At 37.9% G+C, this 24,637-nt stretch overlaps 1 long non-coding RNA gene across 9 annotated transcripts in view; it reads left to right on the forward strand.

Moving 5' to 3' along the window:
- Positions 1 to 24,637, forward strand: part of LOC147572492 (uncharacterized) — a 165,512-nt gene that overhangs the window by 38,663 nt on the left and 102,212 nt on the right. For 5 of the 9 annotated variants that reach the window (XR_015246096.1, XR_015246095.1, XR_015246097.1 and 2 more), the window contains exons 3-6: positions 361 to 490; positions 908 to 1,068; positions 1,843 to 1,910; positions 9,454 to 9,504. This is a non-coding gene — a long non-coding RNA (uncharacterized LOC147572492). The remainder of the gene's footprint in view (positions 1 to 360; positions 491 to 907; positions 1,069 to 1,842; positions 1,911 to 9,453; positions 9,505 to 24,637) is intronic. The other 4 variants (XR_015246101.1, XR_015246104.1, XR_015246099.1 and 1 more) reach the window with 4 other exon arrangements.

Genomic DNA, 24,637 nt, shown 5'->3' on the forward strand with positions numbered 1-24,637 from the left:
CTGACATCTTGAATGTAACCCAGTGAGACCCATAGCAGACTTCCGACTGTAAGGTAATAAATTTCTGTTGTTCATACCACTAGATTTGTGGTAATTTGTTACAGTAGCAAAAGGAAATGGACACAGGCACCCTTTTACAGATTAAGGAAGCTACTTTCAAGTCTTAGTTCATTAATTTAAAAACTGGGTTGGTAGTGACTTTTGTCAGGTGTATTTTATTCTTCATGTATTTTGTGCCTTCTAATCGAATGTGAAAGGCAGGCCCTAGTGCTATCAGCTAGGTCTTTGTGTTTCCTTGGGCTGCTCAAGAATTCCCAGCTTGACCTTGGTGTTCTTTGGGTCTGTTTCAAAATTTCACAGAATATCAAAATTAGACAGAGTCAGTCTGTGACCATGATGGATCAAGGCAAGATCGAGCCCACCCACAACGATGTCTGAATAAAAAACATGAACATCGTCCACACCACAAGAAAAGTCACGTCCTGGCTGAGTGAGTGACCACAGCTTTTGCTTTTCCCTCTCTTTCTTTTCTTCTTCTCTCTCTTTTTAATATCAGTTGCATCATTAGCCTCAGTATAGTCTTTCCTCATACTAGATAAAATTTAAGGTATCCATTCATAGAAATACCCCTGCTTACTGACCCCATCCAATCTAAAACAAAGCACGGCTGCCGTAAATTCTCCTCAAAATCACCTAACATAAACCTAAATCCTGTTAGTTCTTTCTAATATCTTCTTACTGAGATGCCCATCAATTTCCCATTGGTTGTTTTATTTATTGCTGTAATGAGTAATAAACCCAATCTGTCCAATTAGATGTGTGTTCCTGGTAGTCTTTAGCTGGAGGGCATTGACAAAGGTTAGGTTTTGTATTTCATAGGTATACGGTCGTTGTTTTAAAAATTAAGGAGGAAGAGTTATGATGGCAGAGAAGTAGGGGGACCAGGATTTCCCTCAACCCACAACACGGCAGTATTGAGGTCAGAACACCTGGAACACCCACGCAGTCAGTCTGCAGAGTGACAGAAAAATGTCCACAGGTGGAGGGAGACAGCTTGGAGGGACTGAGGTGCGTGTATGCAAATTGGGGGAGACCAAACAGTGTGGGCACGGAGGGGAGGGAACCCCTTCTGCCAGAGACAAAAGGGAGAGAAAGAGAAGCTGTGGATTGCAGTATTGTTCGTACAAGAGAAAAACCTCTCCGGACCCTGGACAGGGGAATGAGAAATACAGAGTGTGCCAGTTTCTACTTTGTGAACGGCCTTAGGAGCTGAAGGCTGGAGTTCTCAAAAGTGCGGGACTTTTCTCCTGACCGAGGCCTCTGCCTGGCCTGGGGAGGTGGGGAGCCAGCCCTGGGGTATGGTAGCCATCTCAGGGGTGCACTGTGAGCAAACGGTCTCCTGCCTTCAGTACTGTGGGAAGAGGTTATATTGCCCCCAACAAGGACGAAAGACCCTGCGGGCGGCACCAGCCATATGGGCAGGGCAGAGTGGCACTACCCCGGAACCTGGTCCATGTGGTGTGGGATCCTTTAAGACATCAGGTTCTGAATCCCAGCTGAGGGCCGAGGAGGCGAGGAGGCGCAGGGGACGGTGCCGCAGGACAAGCCACCTGCCGGTGCCACTCTGTGAGGGCTGCCTCGAGAGTGTGGTGTGAGACGCGTGGTCCGGGGAGGAGAGATTGGGGTGTGGCCGCCTTTCTCCCCATCACCAACAGGGTGTGGCTTCAGGGAACGGACAGCGGCGCCCAGAGGAGGTGGGACCCGCTTACACCATCCCTGCCTCTCCGTGCCTGGTAGCTGCTTATCTCCTGGACTGGGACTGACACTGATCTAACGGGACAGCCTCTCTTCCAGACGTGTGCAGCCCCTGGTCCCAGGCACCAACAGATGACTGTCCACAGGTTTAGTATGTTAGTCTCTTTTTAATAATTTTATTATTACTATTATTTTCGCTTTTATTTCCTTCTCCCTTCTTTTTCTTTCTACCCTCCTCTTTTTTTTTTTTTCTTTCCCTTTGGAATGAGGCTCATAGTTTTTGATTTGATTTGATTTTTAGTCAGTTATAAATATATATATAATATATATTTATATATATTTATATAAATTTATATAATTGATATATTTTATATATATATTTACTTCTTTCTTTCTTTCTCTCTGTCTCTCTCTGCTCTGGTTGTTTGTTTAATCAGGCATCTTTACTCTATTCTTTTGATGCCTTTTCTGTATCCCCTTCTTCTTTATTTTCCTCTCTCTCTCTGGATTAAGCCCTCATACTTTCTTTGATTCTCTGCCTGGTCCTTTTTTTTTTTTTTTTCACCTCTTTCATTTTTCTCTTTGTATGAGATAAGGCCCCCCCTCCTTTTCCTTTTTTCCAGGGTTACTTTAATGAACAAATCAAAGCATACCTGCTGGACGGTCCAAACAGTCCACCACTACAAGCAGTGGGATAGGACAGCCAAATACGCAACAACAGAGGGCATGCAGCACACTCCAAAAACCCCTCCTGAAGGGCCAGGCCCTGGACAGTGTGTGACCGCTTTTTAATATAGTGGTGCTCACAGGTGCAGGACACATAACAAGCTACTAAAACACGTAAAAGGGGCGCCTGGGTGGCTCAGTCATTTAAGCATCTGACTTCAGCTCAGGTCATGATCTCATGGATCATGAGTTCCATCCCCGCATCGGGCTCTGTGATGACAGTGAGGAGGCTGGAGCCTGCTTCGGATTCTGTGTCTCTCCTTCTCTCTGCCCCTCCCCGCTCTGCTCACACTCTGATCTCTCTTTCTCAAAAAATAAATAAACAATGAAAGAAACATCAGCAACAACATATAAAAGGCAGAAACCTAGTCAAAATGACGAAATGGAAGAATTCTCCTCAAAAGACATTCCAGGAAGAAATGACAGCCAGAGAATTGCTCAAAATAGATATAAACAATATATCTGAACAAGAATTTAGTTTTTTTTTTTAAATGTTTATTTACTTTTGAGAGAGAGAGAGAGAGCAGAGAGAGAGACAGCGGGAGACACAGAATCTGAAACAGGCTCCAGGCTCTAAGCTGTCAGCACAAGGCCCAATGTGGAACTCAAACTCATGAACTGTAAGATCATGACCTGAGCCAAAGTCAGGTACTTAACCAACTGAGCCAGCGAGGTGCCCCTGCACAAGATTTTAGAATAACACCCATATCTAATAACTGGGCCTGAAAAAAGCATAGAAGACAGCAGAGAATCTATTACTGCCCAGATCAAAGACCTAAGAAATAGTCATAATGAATGAAGAAATGTTGTAAATGAGACACAAAATAAACTAGATTCAGTGACAGCAAGGATTGGAGAAGCAGAGGAGAGGATAGGTGAAACAGAAGATAAAATTATGGAAAATGGTGAAGCTGAGAAAAAGAGGGAAACACAATTACTAGACCATGAATGGAGAATTAGACACCTAAGTGATTCAATGAAATGAAGCAATATCCATATCATAGGAGTTCCAGAAGAAGAAGAGAGAAAGGGGAAGAAGGTTTATCTGAACAGATTATAGCTGAGAACTTCCCTAATCTGGGGAAGGAAACAGCCATCCAAGTCCAATAGGCACAGAGAACTCTCTTCAAAACCCACAAAAACAGGCCAACACCATGACATACCGTAGTGAAACTGGCAAAATACAAAGAAATACAAAATTAGAAATGACAGGAAAGCTTCCAGACTCATTCTCTGGAGCCAGCATTACATGGATTCCCAAACCAGACAAAGACCCCACTAAAAAGGAGAATTATAGGCCAATATCCCTGATGAGCATGGATGCAAAAATTCTCAACAAGATACTAGCAAATCGAATTCAGCAGTATATTAAAAGAATTATTCACCATGATCAAGTGGGATTCATTCCTGGGCTGCAGGCCTGGTTCAATATTTGCAAATCAATCAACGTGATACATCACATTAATAGAAGAAAGGATAAGAAACATATGATCCTGTCAATAGAAGCAGAAAAAGCATTTGACAAAATGCAACTTCCTTTCTTAATAAAAACCCTCAGGAAAGTCAGGATAGAAGGAACATACCTAACATCATAAAAGCCATATATGAAAGGCCCACAGCTAATATCAGCCTCAATGGGGAAAATATGAGAGCTTTCCCCCTGAGATCAGGAACATGACAGGGATGTCCACTCTCACCGCTGTTGTTTAACATAGTGTTTGAAGTGCTAGCCTCAGGAATCAGACAAAAATTGAAACAAAAGGCATCCAAATTGGCAAGGAAGAAGTCAAACTTTCACTTTTCGCAGATGACATGATACTCTACGTGGAAAACCTGAAAGATGCCACCAAAAAACTGCTAGAACTGATACATGAATTCAGCCAAGTCGCAGGATATAGAATCAATGTACAGAAATCAGTTGCATTTCTATACACCAATAATGAAGCAATAGAAAGAGATATTAAGGGATCGATCCCATTTACAATTGCACCAACAACCATAAGATACCTAGGAATTAGCCTAATGAAAGAGGTAAAAGATCTGTATGCTGAAAACTCTACGAAGCTTATGAAAGAAATTGAAGAAGACACAAAGAAATGGAAAAACATTCCATGCTCATGGATAGGAAGAACAAATATTGTTAAAATGTTGATACTACCCAAAGCAATCTATATATTCAATGCGATCCCTATTAAAATAACACCAGCTTTCTTCACAGAACAAACAATTCTAAAATTTGTATGGAACCAAAAAGACCCCAACTAGCCAAAGTAACATTGAAAAAGAAAACCAAAACTGGAGGTATCACAATCCCAATCTTTAGCCTGTATTACAGAGCTGTAATTAAGACTGCATGGTATTGGCACAAAAACGGGCATTTGACCACTGGAATAGAGTAGAGACACCGGAAATGGATCCACAAACATATGGCCAACTTATATTCAACAAAGCGGGAAAGAATATCCAATGGAAAGAAGACAGTCTCTTTAGCAAGCAGTGCTGGGATAACTGGACATTGACACGTGGAAGAATGAAACTAGACCACTTTCTTACACCATACACAAAAATAATCTCAAAATGGATGAATGTGTGACAGGAAACCATCAAAATCCTAGAAGAGAAAACAGGCAACAACCTCTTTGAACTCTGCTACAGCAACTTCTTAATTGACATGTCTCTGAAGGCAAGGAAAATAAAAGCAAAAATGAACTATTGGGACCTCATCAAGATAAAAAGCTTCTGCACAGCAAAGGAAACAATCAACAAAATGAAAAGGCAACCAATGAAATGGGAGAAGATATTTTCAAATGACATTTTGGATAAAGGGCTAGTATCAAAAATCTATAAAGAACTTACCAAACTCAACACCTGAAAAAAAATAATCTAGTGAAGAAATGGGCAGAAGACATGAACAGACATTTTTGCAAAGAAGACATCCAGATGGCAAATAGACACACGAAAAGATGCTCAACATTGCTCATCATCAGGGAAATACAAATCAAAACCACAATGAGATACCACCTCACACCAGTCAGAGTGCCTAAAATTAACAACTCAGGAAACAACACTGTTGGCAAGGATGTGGAGAAAGGTGAACTCTCTTGCACTGTTGGTGGGAATGCAAACTGGTGCAGCCACTCTGGAAAACAGTGTGGAGGTTCTTCAAATACTTAAAAACAGAATTAACCTATGACCCAGCAATAGCACTACCAGGAATTTATCCAAAGGTTACAGTAGTCCTGATTCATAGGGGCACAAGCACCCCAATGTTTATAACAGCACTATCAACAATAGCCCACTTATGGAAAGAGCCCAAATATGTATCAACTGATGAATAGATAAAGAAGATGTGGTGTATACACACACACACACACACACACACACACACACACACACACACACACACAATGGAATACTACTTGGTGATGAAAAAGAATGAAATCTTGCTATTTGCAACAACAATGTGGATGGAACTGGAGTGTATTATGCTAAGTGAAATGTGTCAGTCAGAGACGGACAGATATCAAATGATTTCACTTGTATGTGGAGTTTGAGAAGCTTAACAGATGACCATAGGGGAAGGGAAGGAAAAATAAGATAAAAACAGAGAGGGAGGCAAACCATAAGAGACTCTTAAATATAGAGAACAAACTGAGGGTTGATGGGGGTGGGGAGCTTGGGAGATGGGGAAAATGGGTGATGGGCATTGAGGAGGGCACTTGTTGAGATGAGCAGTGGGTGTTTATGTAAGTGATGAATCATGGGAATCCACCCCTGAAGCCAAGACTACTCTGCATGTTAGCTAACTTGACAATTAAAAAAAAAAAAAGTTAAACATAGAGTTACCATAGGACCCAGAATTTCCATAGCTAAATATATATCCAAGAGAATTGAAAACACACTTCCATGCAAAAATTTGTGCACTAATTACTATTTTTTTTAAAGTTTTTTAATGTTTATTCATTTTTGAGAGACAGAGAGAGACAGAGTATGAGTGGGGGAGTGGCAGAGAGAGAGGGAGACACAGAATCTGAAGCAGGATCCGGGCTCTGAGCTGTCAGCACAGAGCTGGATATGGGGCTTGAACCCATGAACTGTGAGATCATGACCTGAACTGAAGTGGAATGCTCAGTTAACTGAGCCACCCGGGCACCCCGCTAATTAATATTAATACATATAATAGCCTTAAAGTGAAAACGACACAAATGTCCACCAACTGATAACTGGGTAAGCAAAATGTGATATATCCATACGATGGAATATTATTTAACCATAAAAAGGAATAAGGTACTGATACCTGCCACAAGGTGGAAGAACCTAGAAAACATTATGCTCAGTGAAAGAAGCCAGACACAGAAGGCTACATAGTGTGTAATTCTATTTATATGAAATGTCCAGAACAGGTAAATCCATAGAGACAGAAAGCAGATTAGTCATTGCCAGGGGCTGAGTAGTACGGTGGGAAGAATGGAAGTGACTGCTAACGAGCACAGGGTTTATTTTAGGGGTGATGAAAGTGTCCTGGAATTAGTGGTGATGGTTGAACAGCTTTGTGCATATGCTAAAGGACCTAACAACCATTGAATTACACTTTAAGTGGGTGAATTGTTTTGTATGTGAGTTATATCTTAATAACATTACTAAGATCATGAAAAAAAAAGTTAAGATGAATTTTGCATACCTTAAAATTTGCCCTTAAAAATTAGTGTGAGTTAGTATATTCACAATGTTGTACAACCATTACCACTATCTAAATCTCAAGCATTTCCATCATCCCCAAAGGAAACTTCATATTCATTAGAAGTCACACCTCAGCTAGCACCTGAATGACTCAGTCAGTTAAGCGTCCAACTCTTGGTTTCCACTCATGATCTCACTGTTTCATGGTTTCAAGCCCTGCATTGGGCTCTGCACTGTTAGAGGAGAGCCTGCTTGGGACTCTCTCTCTCCCTCTCTCTCTGCCCCCTCCCCCACTCGCACTGTCTCTGTCTCTCTCAAAATAAACTTAAAAAAAATGCTGTTCACTTACCTATAAAAAAAAAAAAGTCATACCCTAGTCCCTCTCCACTCCAACCCTTGGCAACCACTGATCTATTTTCTGACTGCATGGATTTGCATGCATTGGATATTTCATATGAATGGAATGATAGGATATGTAGCTTTTTGTGTCTGGCTTCTTTCACTCAGCCTAATATTTCAAGGTTCATCCATGCTGTAGCATGAATCAGTACCTCATTCTTTTCATGAGTGCATAATATTCCATTGTATAGATTTTATTTGTTCACTCATCAGTTGATGAACATTTGGCTTGTTTCCTCACTGTTTGCTATTATGAAGAATGCAGCTCTGAACATTTTATACAGGTTCTTGTATGTACCGATGTTTTTGGTTCTCTTGGGTATATACCTAGAGTGGAATTGCTAGGTCATATGGTAACTCTATCTTATTCATTTGAGGAACTGCTAAACCATTTTCCAAAGTAGTTGTATCATTTTCTGTTCTCACTGACAATGTATGAAGTTTTTATTTCTCCATGTTATTACCAACACTTTTTTAAATAATTTTTTTTAAATTTTTTTTTTTTTAACATTTATTTATTTTTGAGACAGAGAGAGACAGAGCTTGAACAGGGGAGGCGCAGAGAGAGAGGGAGACACAGAATCTGAAACAGGCTCCAGGCTCTGAGCTGTCAGCACAGAGCCCGATGCGGGGCTTGAACTCACGGACCGTGAGATCATGACCTGAGCTGAAGTCAGACGCTTAACCGACCAAGCCACCCAGGCACCCCTTAAATAATTTTTTTAATGTTTATTTATTTTTGAGAGAGAAAAACATACAGCGTATGAGCAGGGGAGGGTCAGAGAGAGGGAGACAGAATTTGAATCAGGCTCCAGGCTCTGAGCTGTCAGGACAGAGCCCCACGCAGGGCTTGAGTTCACTAACTGCAAGATCGTGACCTAAGCTGATGTTGGACGCTTAAGTGACTGAGCCACCCAAGTACCCCACCAACACTTGTTATTGTCTTTTTTCTTTAACTTTTTAAAATCTTTATTTATTTTTGAAAGACAGAATGTGAGCAGGGGAGAAGCAGAGAGAGAGAGGGAAACATAGAATGCAAAGCAGTCTCCAGGCTCTGAGCTGTCAGCACAGAGCCGGGTGGGGCGTGAGCTCACGAACTGTGAGATCATGACCTAAGCCCAAGTTGGATGCTCAACCGACGAGCCACCCAGGCGCCCCCTTGTTGCTGTCTTTTTTAATTTAGGCAACCTACTAGGTATGAGGTGGTACCTCATTGTGGTTTTGATTTGTGTTTCTTTGATGCCTAATGATATTGAGCGGCTTTTCCTGGTTTTTTGTTTGTTTGTTTGTTTGTTTTTTGGTCACTTGTATATCTTTTTTTATCTTATTTATTCAAAATGTCTAATAGATCCTTTGCCCATTTTTCAAATTAGTGTATTTGGGTTTTTTTGTGTTATAATTGTTCTTGATGTATTTTGGATACTGAACTATTATCAGATATGTGATTTGCACATAGTTTCTCTCATTCTACAGGCTGTCCTTTTACTTTCTTTGCAGCACAAAAGTCTTTAGTTTTGATAAAGTCCAGTTTATCTTTTCCTTTTGTTTCTTGTGATTTTGCTGTCATATCTAAGAATTCATTGCCAAATCTAAAATCAGGAAGATTTACATTTACATATTTGTGAAAGTGTTCTATAGGTTTCACTCTTATTTTGAGTTACTATTTTATCTATTTTGAGTTGCTTTTTGTATATGGTGTGAGTTAGGGGTCCAATTTCATTATTTTGCACATAGATTTCCAGTTGTTCTAGCCCCATTTGTTCAGAAGACTAATCGTTCCTCATTTAGTGGTCTTGGCACTCTTGTCAAAAATCAACTGGTCATAGACATGTGGATTTATTTCTAGACACCCAGGTCTATTCCGCTGACCTACATGTTCATCCTTTTTTTCAGTACCACACAACAGATTACTGTTCTTCAGTAGTAAGATCTGAAGTCAGGAAGGTAAGTCTTCCTATTTTATTCTTTTTCAAGATTGTTTTTGGCTATTCAGGGTCCTTTTAGTTTCCATATGAATTTTAGGGTCAGTTTATTAATTTCTACAAAGAAGCAGCTGGGATTCTTACAGGAATTGTTTTGAATTTGTAGGCCAATTTGGGGATCATTGCCATTTTAACAATATTGTCTTTCTGTCCACAAACATGGGTGTCTTTCCTTTATTTAGATCTTTTTTTTTCTTTCAACAATATTGTGTAGTGTTCTTAGTATAGGTAGTGCACTTTAAAAAATTTATTCATGAGTAATTTATTATTTGCAGTGCTGTTTTAAATTAAATTATTTTCTTATATAGTTGATTAAAAATTTTTATTTTTATTTTTAGGGGACCTGGGTGGCTCAGTCGGTTAAGTGTTTGACTTTGGCTCATGATCTCACAGTTGGTGAATTCAAGCTCACATCAAGCTCTGCACTGTCAGTGCCCAGTCTGCTTGGGATTCTCTCTCTTGGCTTCTCTCTTTTCCCCTCCCCTACTTGTGTTCTCTCAAAATAAATTAATAAACTTTAAGAAAAAAAGAAAAAAAAGTTTTAGAGACAGAGTGACAGACAGACAGACTGAATATTAAGCAGGCTCCATGCTCAGTGCATAGTCCAGCAGGGGCTGGATCCCATAACCATGGGATCATGACATGAGCTGAAATCAGGAGTCCAATGTTCAACCAACTGAGCCACCCAGGCACCCCCATAGTGGACTTTTCAATATTGATTTTGTATTTTGAAACCTTACTAAAGTCTTTTATTAATATTTTTCCCATTTTGGAAAAAAATCTAAAAATTCAATTTTTGAATGGATTTCCTGGGATTTTCTACATAAAAGATCATATTATTCACAAATAAAGATAATTTTATTTCTACTTTTCCAATCTGGATATCTTTTATTTCACTTTTTTGCCTAACTGCCCTCTACTCCAATGTTATAAGAAGTGTGTGAGGGGATATCCTTGTTCCTGAACTTGGGTGGAAATTTTTAGTTTTTCACCTTTAAGTATGATGTTAGCTTGATTTTTGTAGATACTTTATATTAGGTTAAGGTGGTTTCCTTTTATTCCTAGTTTGTTGAACATTTTTATCATTCAGGAGTGTTGTATTTTGTCAAATGCTTCTGCATTTATTGAGATCATCTTGTAATTTTTGTTCTTTATTCTATTAGTATGGCTTAATATGATAACTTTTCTGAGATAAATCTCATTTAGATATAGTATATAAACTTCTCATATGTAGCTCCATGTTTTTAAAGTTTACTTATTTATTTTGAGAGAGAGAGAGATAGAGAGACAGCACGAGAAAGAGAGAGAATCCCAAGCAGGTTCCATGTGGAGTCTGATGTGGAGTTTGATCTCATGACCCCGAGATCATGACCTAAGCCAAAATCAAGAGGCTTAACCGACTGAGCCACCCAGGTGCCCCTCAATTTTTTAAAAATGTACTTTGTTGAGGAGATTAGCATCTATATTTATAGAGGGATATAAATATAGCATCTATATTTATAGGGGATTTTGGTCTGTAGTGATTTTCTTTTAATTTTCTTTTGATTTTTTTTGTTTTTTCTGATTTTGGTATCAGAACACTAGCTTCACTGAATGAATGGAGAAGTGTTCCTTTATCTTCTACTCTTTTGAAAGAATTTAAGAAAGATTGATATTATTCTTCTTTAAACGTTTAATAGAATCCACCAGCAAAATCATCTCATCCTTTACTTTTATATGTGGGTAGTTTTTGTTTATTAATTCAAACCCTTTACTTTTTTTAGGCATTTCAGACTTTCTGTATCTTCTGTTTTGGTAATTTGTCTATTTCTATGAATTTGTCCATTTCATCTCAGTTATCAAATTTGTTGGTGTAAAACTATTAATAGTACATTTTTTTTATTTCTGTAAAATCAGTAATAAATGACTCCTTTTTCATTCTTGATTTTAGTAATTTGAATCTTTGTTTCTTTTTCTTGGTCATTCTAGCTACATATTTGTCAATTTTCTTTATCTTTTCAAATAGCCAACTTTTTGTTTTATTAATTTTCTGTATTATATCCCATTCTCTATTTTGTTTATTTCTGCTATAATCATTATTATCTTCTCCTTTCTCCTTGCTTTGGATTTAATTTGTTCTTCTTTTTCTAGTTTTGTATGGTGGAAGTTTAGGTTATTTTCTGAGATCTTTCTTACTATTTAATATAGGACTTTACCACTACAAAATTCTTCCAACACTGCTTCAGCTCCATCCTGTATGTTTTAGGATGTTATATTTTCATTTTTTTAATCTGTATCAAAGTATTTTCTAATTTGTTTCCTAATTTCTTCTTTAGTTTATCTTCTTAAAGAAGTGTGTTTAATTTCCACATAATGTGAATTTTTCAAATGTCCTTTTCTTATTGATTCCTAATTTTATTGACTGTGGTCAGAGAATATACCTGTATGATTTTAATCCCCATACACCTATTGAGACTTGTTTTATGGCCTAACATATGATCCAAAACGTTGGAGAATGTTTTATGTGTACTTGAGAAGAATGTCTATTCTGCTGTTGCTAGGTGGTATTATATAGGTGTCTATTAGATTTTGTTGGTTTATAGTGTTATTCAAGTCTTCTACTTCCTTATTGGTCTTCTATTTAGTTGTATATTATCTTTTATAAGCACTTACGGATTTAGTTTGCTAAACTTTGTTTAGAATTTTTGTATTTATTTCAGTCTAAAAATATGTGGTCCTGTGGATTTAAGTTGGTGACTGTATATGCAATGCTTTAGAGAGAAATTACTCATTATTCATGCTGGAAACTCAGGAGATGCCACTGACCTGGAACTAGTTCATTTTATTTTGAGGGTCTGCTCAGTATGTGAATCTTACAATTTACCATTCTTCCCCTGACACAAGACTTATTTTTCAATAGCAGTGGTGAAAGAAACATCAACTTCAGGCAACCTTGCTGCATGGGCTGTGACTCAGACTCTTCTACTTCCTCTTCTGGACTTCCTCTGGACTGTAGTACAGGTTTTTGTTTTTGTAAAATGATGTCATTTGATACACTTCCCAGTGATATCTCAAAACAGTGTGTCCTTTCCAAGGTTTAGTTACTCTTTATGGAGGATTTTTCAGAGCACCTAGTCAGCCTAGGCCAAAAGTAGAAGATCTCATTTACTCTTTACCTGACTGAAATATAGATGTTGCCCTTCCCATCGAGAGGGTGACTTTCTCTGCTATCTACTCTTAATTATTCTTATTGAAGACTAACTCCATTACTGATGTTCTTGATTTCATAACCTTGAGTCTCTTCTCTACTTTTTTCTATTTGTTATCCTTTCTCTTCAGTGTCTTCAATTTCTCCCCAACTGGTGGCTCCTTCCCCTCAGTTTATGAACATTCTTAGTGACTACCAATACCAGAAAACCAGGTAACACATTTCCCTTGACTTGTCCTTCTGTGCCACATCCTTTTCTTACCCTTCTGAGCCAATATTTTCATTAACCACTATGCTATCATTCTGTCTTCATGTCTCCCTTTGAATTTAAACTTCTTTAAAAAGTCAACACTGAGAACCTTCACTTCTCTACCTCCCATTCACTTCTTAACTCATGGCAGTTTGGCATCTGCTCCCAACTGCCTTCACTAGTTGTTTCCAATGTAACCAATTGCTTTCTAGTTTCTATAGTGAAAAATTAGTAGTAGTTTTTATCTCACTTGATCTTTCTGTAGCACTTACCATTGCTGGTCACTCCTTCCTGAAAGCTTGGACTTCTCTTGGATTTGGTGATACCACTTTCTACTGGTTTTCCTGGATTTTCTCTGATCTCTTCTACTTGGTAGCTTCTTTGGCCCACCTCTTGAAATATTGATTTTCCCCAATTTTTTGACCTTGGTGCTCTTTCATCCATAAACACTTATACACTGATGATCCTAAATCTATTTTGTCATATCATCTTCCTTTCCTTAACTCGAAGACCAGCATATCCAACTCTGCCAACCATAGTCTCTTGGTTATTCCATGAGTATCTCTTTCCAAACTTGCCCCAAACTAAACTTATTTGTTCAGCAAATAGTATCCACTAGGTTCCCAAGATATATATATATATATTCCTACATTCTTGGAGCTTATGGTCATCACCTGGTTACACAAAGAAGCTTTCTCTTTGTTCTGTCTTTCTTTTGTCAGAGAGATGAATCACTATTATCCCTCCGTTCAATTAAACCATAACCTAGGCATTTCCTTAGACCACACATTCTGTCTAAACTCCTAATTCTAATTTGACTGAAGTCCTGTCATTTCTACTTCCTCTTGGATTCCCCCCCCCCCCCGCTCCTATTCACTATATCATTGCTGTGATTCAGATCCTTAGTTCTTACTGCAATGAAAATAGCACCTCCTAATTAGTTTTCCTTTTTTTCTCACCCCTCCTTTGCAGTACTTTGCATTACTATAATTCTAACACTATGACTTACTGGAAACTCTTTAGAGGTTTATTGTTGCTTTTGATTGGTACACAATTTTCATTCCTTTCTTGGTTGCTATTGTCTTCCTCCAGTCTTATCTTTCACTTTCCTAGCATATTGCCTCTTGTGTAGGAAACAAGTTTATTGAGGAATTAAAACTTGTTGAAGTATATATATGAATTCTTAGATTTTTTCTTACAACCCACCCTGTCAGGTTACCTTTTTCCATTGGATAATCATTCTTCTAAAGTTTTATTATTGTTCCACAACTTTCTGGTCATCTTTATTAGAGCAGCCCAACCCTTCAGTACCTAAGAATCGGTCTGGCCTATTTAAAATCCTTTTGCCTCAAAATCAGTTCAGAGGTTGCTGCAAACTCTCACTTCATGTCAGCTGGAGAAAGGTGTGGTCTGGCTCTGAGATATCTCATTTTTATATCTCTTCTAAGCACTAGTGTGAAAGTAGGAGTTTGGAGTAGGGAAGAGGGATGGAGAAGCAGAGGGTAATCTGATTTAGTTTGCTGTTGACCTTTGCTGATATGGTTTCCATGTAGATTTTGAATGGCCCCTCTGTCTCTGAGGAACTCCCCTAGAGGAGCAGCCGTGTCTTATTCTGATACTCCCAACATTACTTTCTCTAGGTTGGGAATACCATTGCTTGGCCTTATGCCTGCCTGAGTGGCTTTATGGCTCTGTCCATACATTAATTTCTACATTTCTTCATGTGGAGTTACCAAACTCCCAAAGTCCTCTTTCATACCCTCCCAATTTTGTAAAGTGTTGCTCCCTGAATCCTCAGAGACATATTATAATACTGTTCCTTCAGGCTCTCCCAACATGGACTACTCCAGCAAACCTACTGCCTCCAGAAAAATCTAAACCAGAATTCAGCATTCAACTTTGCCAAATTTGAGAGAACTTATGGCAAGCAGCGCTTTCTTCCTTTCAGTGGTATACAGCGGCTGAATAGGGCATCAGTACCTAGACTCATAGGACCCTCTCCCAAGATCTGTCTCACAATGTGAGTGATGTTACCTGAGTGATCCAGAAATGGAGGAATACATTTAAATATGACTGGGGATGGACGGTGGTGATGGTTGCAGAACAGTATGAATGTACTTAATGCCCCAGAACTGTACTTTCTACATTCTAACTTCGGTTAGAATGTAAGTTCTATATTATGTATATTTTGCTACATGAAAGAAAAAACATTTACATATGAAACACCAAAGTGATTGGTGGGAGAGGAAGTTCAGCAGGCTTCTACTTGATGAGGGAGATGCCAGTTTTCATTTTTTACAGGTGCTCTGATTGGGTTCTCTTGGAGCTCTCTTAGCTTGGTGTAAGAGAATGCATCTCCCTTCCCTCTCCAGTTGAGAAGGAAGGAAAGAGTAGCCTTTGTCAACAGGTACTGCATGCCCTAAAAGGCTGTTGACTAATTTTTCCCCAGGCTTACTTTTATATTGCTGGGAATTAAGAATGTTTGTTTTTTGGTTGGGGCTGTTATCCGATGCTTCTCAGTAATTCCTGCAGGAATATGAGTAGCCCATCTACTAGGGCTGGGGTCTATATAGAATGTGAAGTAGTTAGTATTTGCTTTGGACATTAACCTCAATTCAAGAATATCAAGAAGATAACCTCACTTGACATTCTCTTACACAAATTTGTACTGATATGTCAAAGTATAAAATGAAAAATGCTATAACAGAAGTTAAGAGAGAATAGACAGAAATTTAAGGATTTCTCATATTGCTTTGCCCTTTTAGATAAACATTTCATGTCTTTATTTAGAAATGAGAAGGATAGGGAAGATGTACCCCCACAAAAGACATGTTTGGGGTTCTGATTATGTATGTTTGTTTCCCTTTCATATCTGCCTGCATTCCATATGTAATTGACCTAAGGTCCCAGGAGGCAGAGTAGGGATCTAACCCCAGTAAGTGAGGCTCAACTTCAGATGTTGGAAGTAGGGCAGAGATTCTACTATGACATTCGTGGATGTGCCCCCTCTTTCATTATGCTTTGGTGCCTTTGCTCTTGCAAAGGTAGGGTTCCAAGATAGACCACTTAGACTGAAATCAAAGTAATACTATAGTAAATGGATAGAGCAGGTAAGGTCCTAGGACACCTAACTTTGGTCCCCATGGATGTTCAACTGACTCTCAATCTTTATTTATCAATTTGGGGAAGTGGCCAGGATCCTGTTTGAATCTTAGGTGGTTCAATAGCATATGGATGCTCTCCTCTATAGCTTTAGATTAGGGATGTTCTTGATTGTGAAAAATGAAAAGACAAGCAATAGACATGAAGAATTCCATGGATCATGATGAGAAGCTGTAAGTGCAGCCATTGCCTTAAAGCACCATGAACTTCTTAAGCCTCACTGTGCTTCATTCTGCTGAAACTCCAGCATGACTCAAGTTTGACCATTTGGAAAAAGTAGCTATTAAGAATTTTGCATGTGCTATGCCAGCTGTATGTCATTTTTAGAATATGGCTTTAGTTCTCTATTTTGAGCAGGCATTTTATTCAGTTTCCAGTTGGTCAGCATTACTAAGAGACACTCAATTCATCAGAGGTTACTTACAGGGCAAGCTCAGTGGGAAAGGGAGATGCAGTGATTCTAAAGTATTATGAATGCAGTCCTTTCAAAGGGAAGTGGCTTAGTTTTAACTTGAGATGCTGCTACCATGTTCTGCTAGACAGCAGCTGCCATTCCATAGTTCAGTTTGCTTTTTTCATTTTACTAAGGAATTCTCAAAGTCTTGTGAGTTATTTCAGAGATGTTTGGAATGATATTCTTTATTATTCTAGCAACTTGTTTGATAAAAACAGTTGTGTATTCTAATGAAAGATACTAGGTCCAAAGTGGATAAACCTTTCAGCAAGGGCAACATAACTTATAGCAAAAGCAACATTTTTCTCCTGTTATCTCAGATGCTCGTTTTTAACTCTCAGAATGATCTATACTCACACTTTTAGCCTAAAGCTGAATTTGATAAAAATGAGTTTCTTTTTTATGCTCCTTTTTTTTGACATAAAATTTTCATAGAGTGAAAATGCATATATCTTAAGCATATGAAAAATTTAATGAGTTCTGCTTAATGTACATTCCTGTTGAGCCATCATTGCAATCAAGATATAGACTATTTCCATCACCCTGGAAAGTTTCCTTACTTTTACTTCTATTCTCTTGACCCCCTATAGGCAAACATTGCTCTTTTTGTCAACATAGATTAGTTTTGCCTGTTCTAGAACATCATGTAAATAAAGTCATGTATGTGTATTTTCTATGTCTGGCTTTTTTTCACCTACTATAATATTTTTGAGGTTTGTCCTTATTGTTACATGTATCAGTAGTTCTCTGAGCTTGTGTACCTGTAGGTTAATTTTTTTTCACCCAAGTGGGAAATTTCAGCCATTATTCTTTGAGTGTTTTTGTTTGTTTGTTTGTTTTCCATCTCATTCTTTGTCCTCTCTTTTTGGGACTTGGATTCTGTGATTAGACTGTTTGATATTGTCATTAATGTCACAGAAGTTTTGCTCAGTTTTTCCAATTCTCTTTTTCTCTTTTCCTCAGAAGAGATTTCTATTGATATTTCCTCAAGTTCACTAACTTATATACTTTAATCTGCTCTTACATTCATCCAGTAAAATTTTATTTCAGGTATTATAATTTTCAGTTCTAGAATTTTTATTTGGCTTTTTTTTCATTGTTTCTATTTCTCTGTGGGATTATTATGATCTAGTTTTTACTTTAAGTCCTTAAACACATGATGATGATAGGAAAATATAGGATAAAACAGGGAGAGAAGGAAGGATTAGGACCTAATGTCCCTAGGTGGGGAAAAATACCTATTTTGGAACAATGTTGGGAGTGTCTGACCACAGCAAACCCCCTCAGGTGTAAGGTTCCTCTTACGAATGTAACAGACCCCACTTATGCTCCCTCAGGTTTCCCTCATGAATTTGACAAAAGACCTAAGTATGGCCATAGGCCACCCCTCATACAATGGAAACGAGCCAATCAAGAATGGACAACCCAGCACCTAGAGTTGTCAAGCCAATAAGGGTAGAACCCAAGAAGGGACAAAGGGGAAGAGGAGGGGAAGGGCTGACCAGAACCTTATAAAACAAGGACCCTTGCCAATAGTCCTCAGGCATTCATTTTTGAATGTCCCCTCTGTAAAGAGAACTTTCCTACTATTCTTCCTTTCTAATCTTATACTCTAATAAACTTTGCCTGTTGCTCATTTTGTGTCCACTTCTTCATTCTTCAAAGTGGTGAGACAATGAATCCCCAGTATTGAAGTCAAAAAAATCCTGCAACATTATCATAACCTCTTTAAAGTATTACTATGCTAATTCTAACACATGAGCTACCTCAGGGACTGTTTCTATTGATGATGTGGGGTTTTTTTCTTGATTATGGGTCACCTTTACCCATTTTTTAAAATGTACGGTAATTTTTGATTATATTTTGTATATATATATATACACATTTTGTATATATTTTATTTATATATATATATAAAATATATATTTTGTATATATATACACAATACTCTACATAATGCATATTTATATATATATGTAAAATATATATATTTTACATATATATATATATATATATATATATATATATAAAACACTCTACATAATGCACTATAGAGACATTAGACGCTATTATCTTCCTCTCATGAGTGTTGGTTGTTTGGTCCAGTGGTTCAGTTGCTGGTTTGTCACCTTGATCTTAGGTATGCTTGGTTTGTTATAACATATCTCTGGTGTTAAAAACAAACAAAAATTCAACCGAGTAAACTTAAAGATCTAATTGGTTTTATTTAAGAATTCATGAATTAGGCAGCATCCTATCTGGCAAATACAAGGGAGTTCCAAGGAGTTGTACAAAATCAAAGGCTTTTGTAGGCAGAAACAGGGCAGGACTAGTAACTTATTAGCTAAAGAAAAGGAAGTATTGTTATGGGCAAGGTCCCTTGGGGTGGGGGGAAGCAGGGGGGTCTTATCATGCAGATTACCTCATACTTGCTGATCAGGAAATTCCAGACTGATTAGTTTAAAATTCTACCCTTAGGAGGGGCTAAAACTACAATTAGGTTAGGTATTAAGTCTTGGTGGGGCTTAACATGTAGGTGACTCCATTTTGAAGCTGTTCTTTTTAACACTGAAAAGCCTTAATATCTCTTAAGGCCCTCTAATTTTGTAAGATTGGACTCTAAACTTTGTTTCCCCAAGAGGTGTGCAGTGAATAATTTTTTTTGCAATTTCAGACTTCTAGCAGTTCTGATCTCTTCGAATTTTTCTTGATTATTGGTTCAGAGTTAGCCAAGAATTTTAAGAGAATTTATATGTAGATTTTAGGGGCTTTTGCCTTGTTTTTTTTTTGGATTCCCTCATCAAATACCAACTACTTTGGGATCCATGAATGCTACTAACTGACTTCTTATTATACTGTCTTTTTGCTTGAGTTTTCTCCACCCTGCATCAAATGTGGACTGGAAGTGCCCCCAGGGGAAAAGCCATGAAAATGTGCACCTCACCCAATGAATGTGGTTTAATTGCTCTTAGGGATCTAAAATCTACAGTTTCTGCCTGCTTATGATTGCTCTCTGGTGTCTTCAATAGGTGTTTTATTTTATTTTTTAAAATTTATTTTGTTTAGAGTTAAAAAAATTTTGTTTTTGAATATTTCTTTATTTAAAAAAATTTTTTTAATGTTTATTTTACTTTTGAGAGAGAGAGAGGGAGAGAGACAGAGTGTGAGCAAGAGAGGGTCACAGAGAGAGAGAGAGGGAGACACAGAATCTGAAGCGGGCTCCAGGCTCTGAGCTATCAGCACAGAGCCTGATGTGAGGCTTGAACTCATGAACAGTGAGATCAGACCTGAGCCGAAGTCGGACGCTTAACCGACTGAGCCACCCAGGCGCCCCTTGAATATTTATTTTTGAGAGAGAGAGAGACAGAGTGTGAGCAGGGGAGAGGCATAGTGAGAGGGAGACACAGACCTCCAGGCTTTGAGCTGTCCGCACAGAGCCTGATGTGGGGCTCAAACCCACAGACTGTGAGATCATGACCTGATCCAAAGTTGGACCCTTAACCAACTGAGTCACCCAGGCGCCCCATATTTTGTTGAGAGTTATGATTATTATCTTTCAGGGGCTTAGTCAAAATAAACTACTTCTCCATTACTAAAACTTGACTTCAGAATGAGTTTCAAACTAAATGTTTTGTATTGTAAACATAACAAAGTATGAAATTTGAGAAGTGATTAGATAAATATTTACAAATATGTTTTCCTTTCTCTCTGGTCTCATTTTGTTTTCTTTCCCTGGAGATTATGTTTAATACTTGTTTTTCTGCATGCCTCAGCATTTTGAGCCTGAAGCATTTTCTTCCTCTCTCCTTCCCAACCTTTACTTAGTACTTTTCCTGATCACAGTACTACGTTGTGATAATTAACTTACTTGTTTATATACCCCTTTTTTATGGCGGGCATGAGGGCTTTACCTTGTCTATATCTGGCTCATTAGTTGGCACTTAGTAGGCACTGAACATACAAATATATTGATAAATGAATAAATGAATGGAAGAATTAAACAAAATGGATATACTTGAAATGGAAATTTGAAACTGAGATTTTCATGAAACTTGCATTTTTACAGAGATCTTTGATTTTCCTATACTGAATTTTGTCACAAGTGATCAGTATTTTGGGTTTAGTCATTTTAACACTAATAAAATATTTACATTGAAAAATATATGTAATTTTATGCAATTGAAAGGCAGAAGAAGGCTCTAGGTCACTGATTCCAGCAGCCACAAGGTCAGAGGCAGGTCAATAGGGAAGAGGAAGATTAAATCTTGAACTCATCTGCTCTAATTTCTCACAAACCATAACTCAGGATAAGACTCCAGAAGTATTAATGCACTAACGCATTTCAGAAGAGTGAGTGACAGTGGTTTTATGTCACTTTATGTCACATAGGTTAAACTTTAATGTATGATGAAAGCTCCATTTTGCCAAGTAAGAGAACCTGGACCAATTTATAAAGAACATTCTCGTAAAATAACATAAAAAGCTAATGTTAATAAATGGTCTGCTTTTTCTTTTTGAAATAAAGGTGACTGAGATAGTGAAAAGAAATTTTAGGACAAGCTCTGGAACTTTCTGCTCATCCATAGACTGAATGGGATTGAATTTAATTGTTTTGCATTCTTAAATTTTCTTGTAACATTAACTAATAAACCTATTTATTCCTTCATTTATTCCTTTATGCACATTTTTTATATATACACTACATGCAAGTGTGGTGTTAAGTGTTAGTTACATATACGTGAATAAGACAATCCCTGCCAGGGTGGCTGGATGGCTCAGTCAGTAAAGCAACTGACTCTTGATATTGGCTCAGGTTGTGGTCTTGCTGTCCTGAAATTGAGCCCCACATCTGGCTCCTTGCTGAGCATGGATCCTGCTTGAGATTCTCTCTCCCCCTCTTCCTGCCCCTCCCCTGTTCACTCTCTCTCAAAATTAATAAATAAACATTAAAAAAAAAAAAGAAATAGTCCCACCCCACAAAGCATCACAGAAATCTGTAATTCGCTCTGAAAGATGTAAATATTGACATATAAACTATAAAAATCCTAGGGAAGAATGTTTAAGTTTGCTCGAAAAATAATAGGGAGTATACCTGGGATGAAGTGACTTGTGAATTAGAACATAGAAACAAGGTCAAAGACTTAAAAAAAAAATATCAGATAATGAAGTTGCAGCTATAAAAAAGAAATGGAGAGAAGAGTAGAAGGAAAAGAACACAGCTAATGTCTTAGAAGATAAGATGGTGATAAGGCAAATGTAAAAATAAATCAACTTCCTGAAATTAAAGTCCTTCGGTGATTATTGCTGTCTAGTGCAATGTATGGCTTTGGGCAATTGTGTATCAATTTATGGTAGTGTTATTTAATTCTTTCTTAGTACCAACCGCTTAAAGATTAGTATTAACCAACCTATGCTATGCAGCTATGCTTCTGGATACAACTACAAATTTAAAGAATTTCGTTGTGGACATGTTTTACTTGGCCAGCACAACCATTTAAAAAATTCTTTTTAAGTTTGAATGTACTTACCAGTTTGCAACAACTTCCACATGTCTTTATTGCTCTGTGTGTGTACTTCACACACTTAGGTTTTCTTGCTGCCCCTAAAGGTATTTTAGTGTGCAATCCTCAGTCTGGAGACTGGTTTTATGGTCATTTGAAAACTCTTCCCAGTATAAGACACAGTATGAATAAACAATTGGATTAAAGTTGATTTCAGAAGTTGTGCTGTTTTGTGTTATTATGTTTGAGTCTGAGAAAATTCTGTTACTTTGGACAGTATAATAAACAGTATTTGTTTTAATGGATGGATTATTGGGCATTAGTCCAATTATCCAGCAGCAGAAGGGTTTAAATTACAGGGGCCTAGAAATTAGCTGGGACACATGCCTCAGCAGTGACTTCAGGAATGCAGTTACTGAAGTCGGCAAAGAAATTGTTGTATTGCACAGTATCACGCTTGTAGAAGGGAAAACAGTGATAATAAACAACAATAACACAACAGAGTTGTTTCAGGGAAGCTGTTATCCTTGATAGAAGCAGAACAAAAAGACCTCTGAGATTTAAGTAAGGGAGATCTAGGAACAGAATCTCCAGAGGGGCAGTGGTTGTGATTTCAATAGACCCCAGTGCTCTTTCCCAGAATTGTACCACTCCCTTGATTTCTGTCATTTTGTCTTTTGCACCGAGGACCAACCTCAGCCCCTATGGCTGTGCTTCTCTCTCCCTAGGAAACTCTAGCCCCCATTTATATGGAAATCCTTTGTGTTTTTTCCTTCAACACACGGGAGACACAAAGAAGCATTAACAAATATGTCTTTTACATGGTAAGATATATATATATATTTATAAAACTTAAACAGAGAAGACTTTATTTTATTTTTTTGAGGTTGCATGTTTTTTCCTATTTATTTATTTATTTATTTATTTTATTTATTTTTAAATTTATATCCAAGTTAGTTAGCATATAGTATAATAATGATTTCGGGAATAGATTCCAGTGATTCATCCCCTATGTATAATACCCAGTGCTCATCTCAACAAGTGTCCTCCTTAATGCCCCTTATCCATTTAGCCCATCCCCCCACCCACAACCCCTCCAGTAACTCTGTTCTCTATATTTAAGAGTCTCTTATGTTTTGTCCCCCTCCTTTCTTTTATATTATTTTTGCTTCCCATCTGTTTGTATCTTAAATTCCTCATATGAGCAAAGTCATATGATATCTTTCTCTGACTAATTTCGCTTAGCATAATACCCTCTAGTTCCATCCACATAGTTGCAAATGGCAATATTTCATTCTTATTGATTGCCGAGTAATACTCCATTGTGTGTGTGTGTGTGTGTGTGTGTGTGTGTGTGTGTGTATGTGTGTGTACACACACCATTTCTTCTTTATTCATTCATCTGTTGATGGACATTTGGGCTCTTTCCATACTTTGGCTATTGTTGATAGCATTGCTATAAACATTGGGGTACCTGTGCTCCTTTGAAACAGCACACATGTATCCCTTGGATAAATACCTGGTAGTGCAATTGTTGGGTTGTAGAGCAGATTTATTTTTAACTTTTGAGGAGCCTCCATACTGTTTTCCAGAGTGGCTGTACTCTGCATTCCCAATAGGGAAGACTTTAAAAATATTTTTTATTTAAAAATTTTCAGCATAGTTCTTGATTCTCAGATAGCTACACTGTTGCCTCCAAGGTCTCATGCGCTCCTCTTGGTGCCTTCTATGGCTCCCCTCTTTACCTACACCTTTATCAGACAGCAGTCTCTGCACTAGTAGGGCACTTCCTGAGGACCAGTCACTTTGTTGTACTGACACCCAAGAGCTTTTCTCATGACCCACCTGCTTGTGATCTAGACTATTGCAAAAGACTTCGTTTTAAATCATGAAGTCTATTTCCTTGTAACCTTGGGACCATTCACTCTATTTTGACATATGAGAGACAGCCTTCTCTTTCAGTAGATTTGCAGCCCTATTGATAATTGATACTTCTATCCGTTGATGATGGAGCTTCTTAGGCTTGGATGATCAGCCACACCTATTTGTGAAGCTTTCTAAGATTTACTCATAGAATACGAGACGGATAGGATTTTACTTATTTCAATCCTACTGTGGTTCCTAATCATACATTAGAGTCTGGTACAGTTGCCTGTGTTGTGTTGTCGTTACTGTAGTCCATTTGATAGTGGTTGGTCTGCCAAAATGGTAGTGCCCATATAAAAAAAGGTCTGGATTGGTCATATGAAATTACCACCAAAGCAATGGAAGGGAGGTATTCCACCTATAAACCATTTTTGAAACTGTTAGCACCTGATGGACTTTCTTATTCCTCCAGATGCTGCTGGTGACCCCAACCACTGATACGTTAATGTTGTGTGTGTGTATACCCATTGTGTGTATTCAGGGAACAACTAGTAGCTAAATAAATTGTTATACTGAAAACTGATGAACAGTATTTGTTAGTATCCTTGCCTACCGCATGTCCCATTATAAATGTGGCCAATAAACTACATAACATGTTTCTAATGAGACTTATTT

Source organism: Puma concolor, chromosome E4, assembly GCF_028749965.1.
Source record: "Puma concolor isolate L17-30 chromosome E4, mPumCon1.1.hap2, whole genome shotgun sequence".
Lineage (NCBI taxonomy): Eukaryota > Metazoa > Chordata > Mammalia > Carnivora > Felidae > Puma > Puma concolor.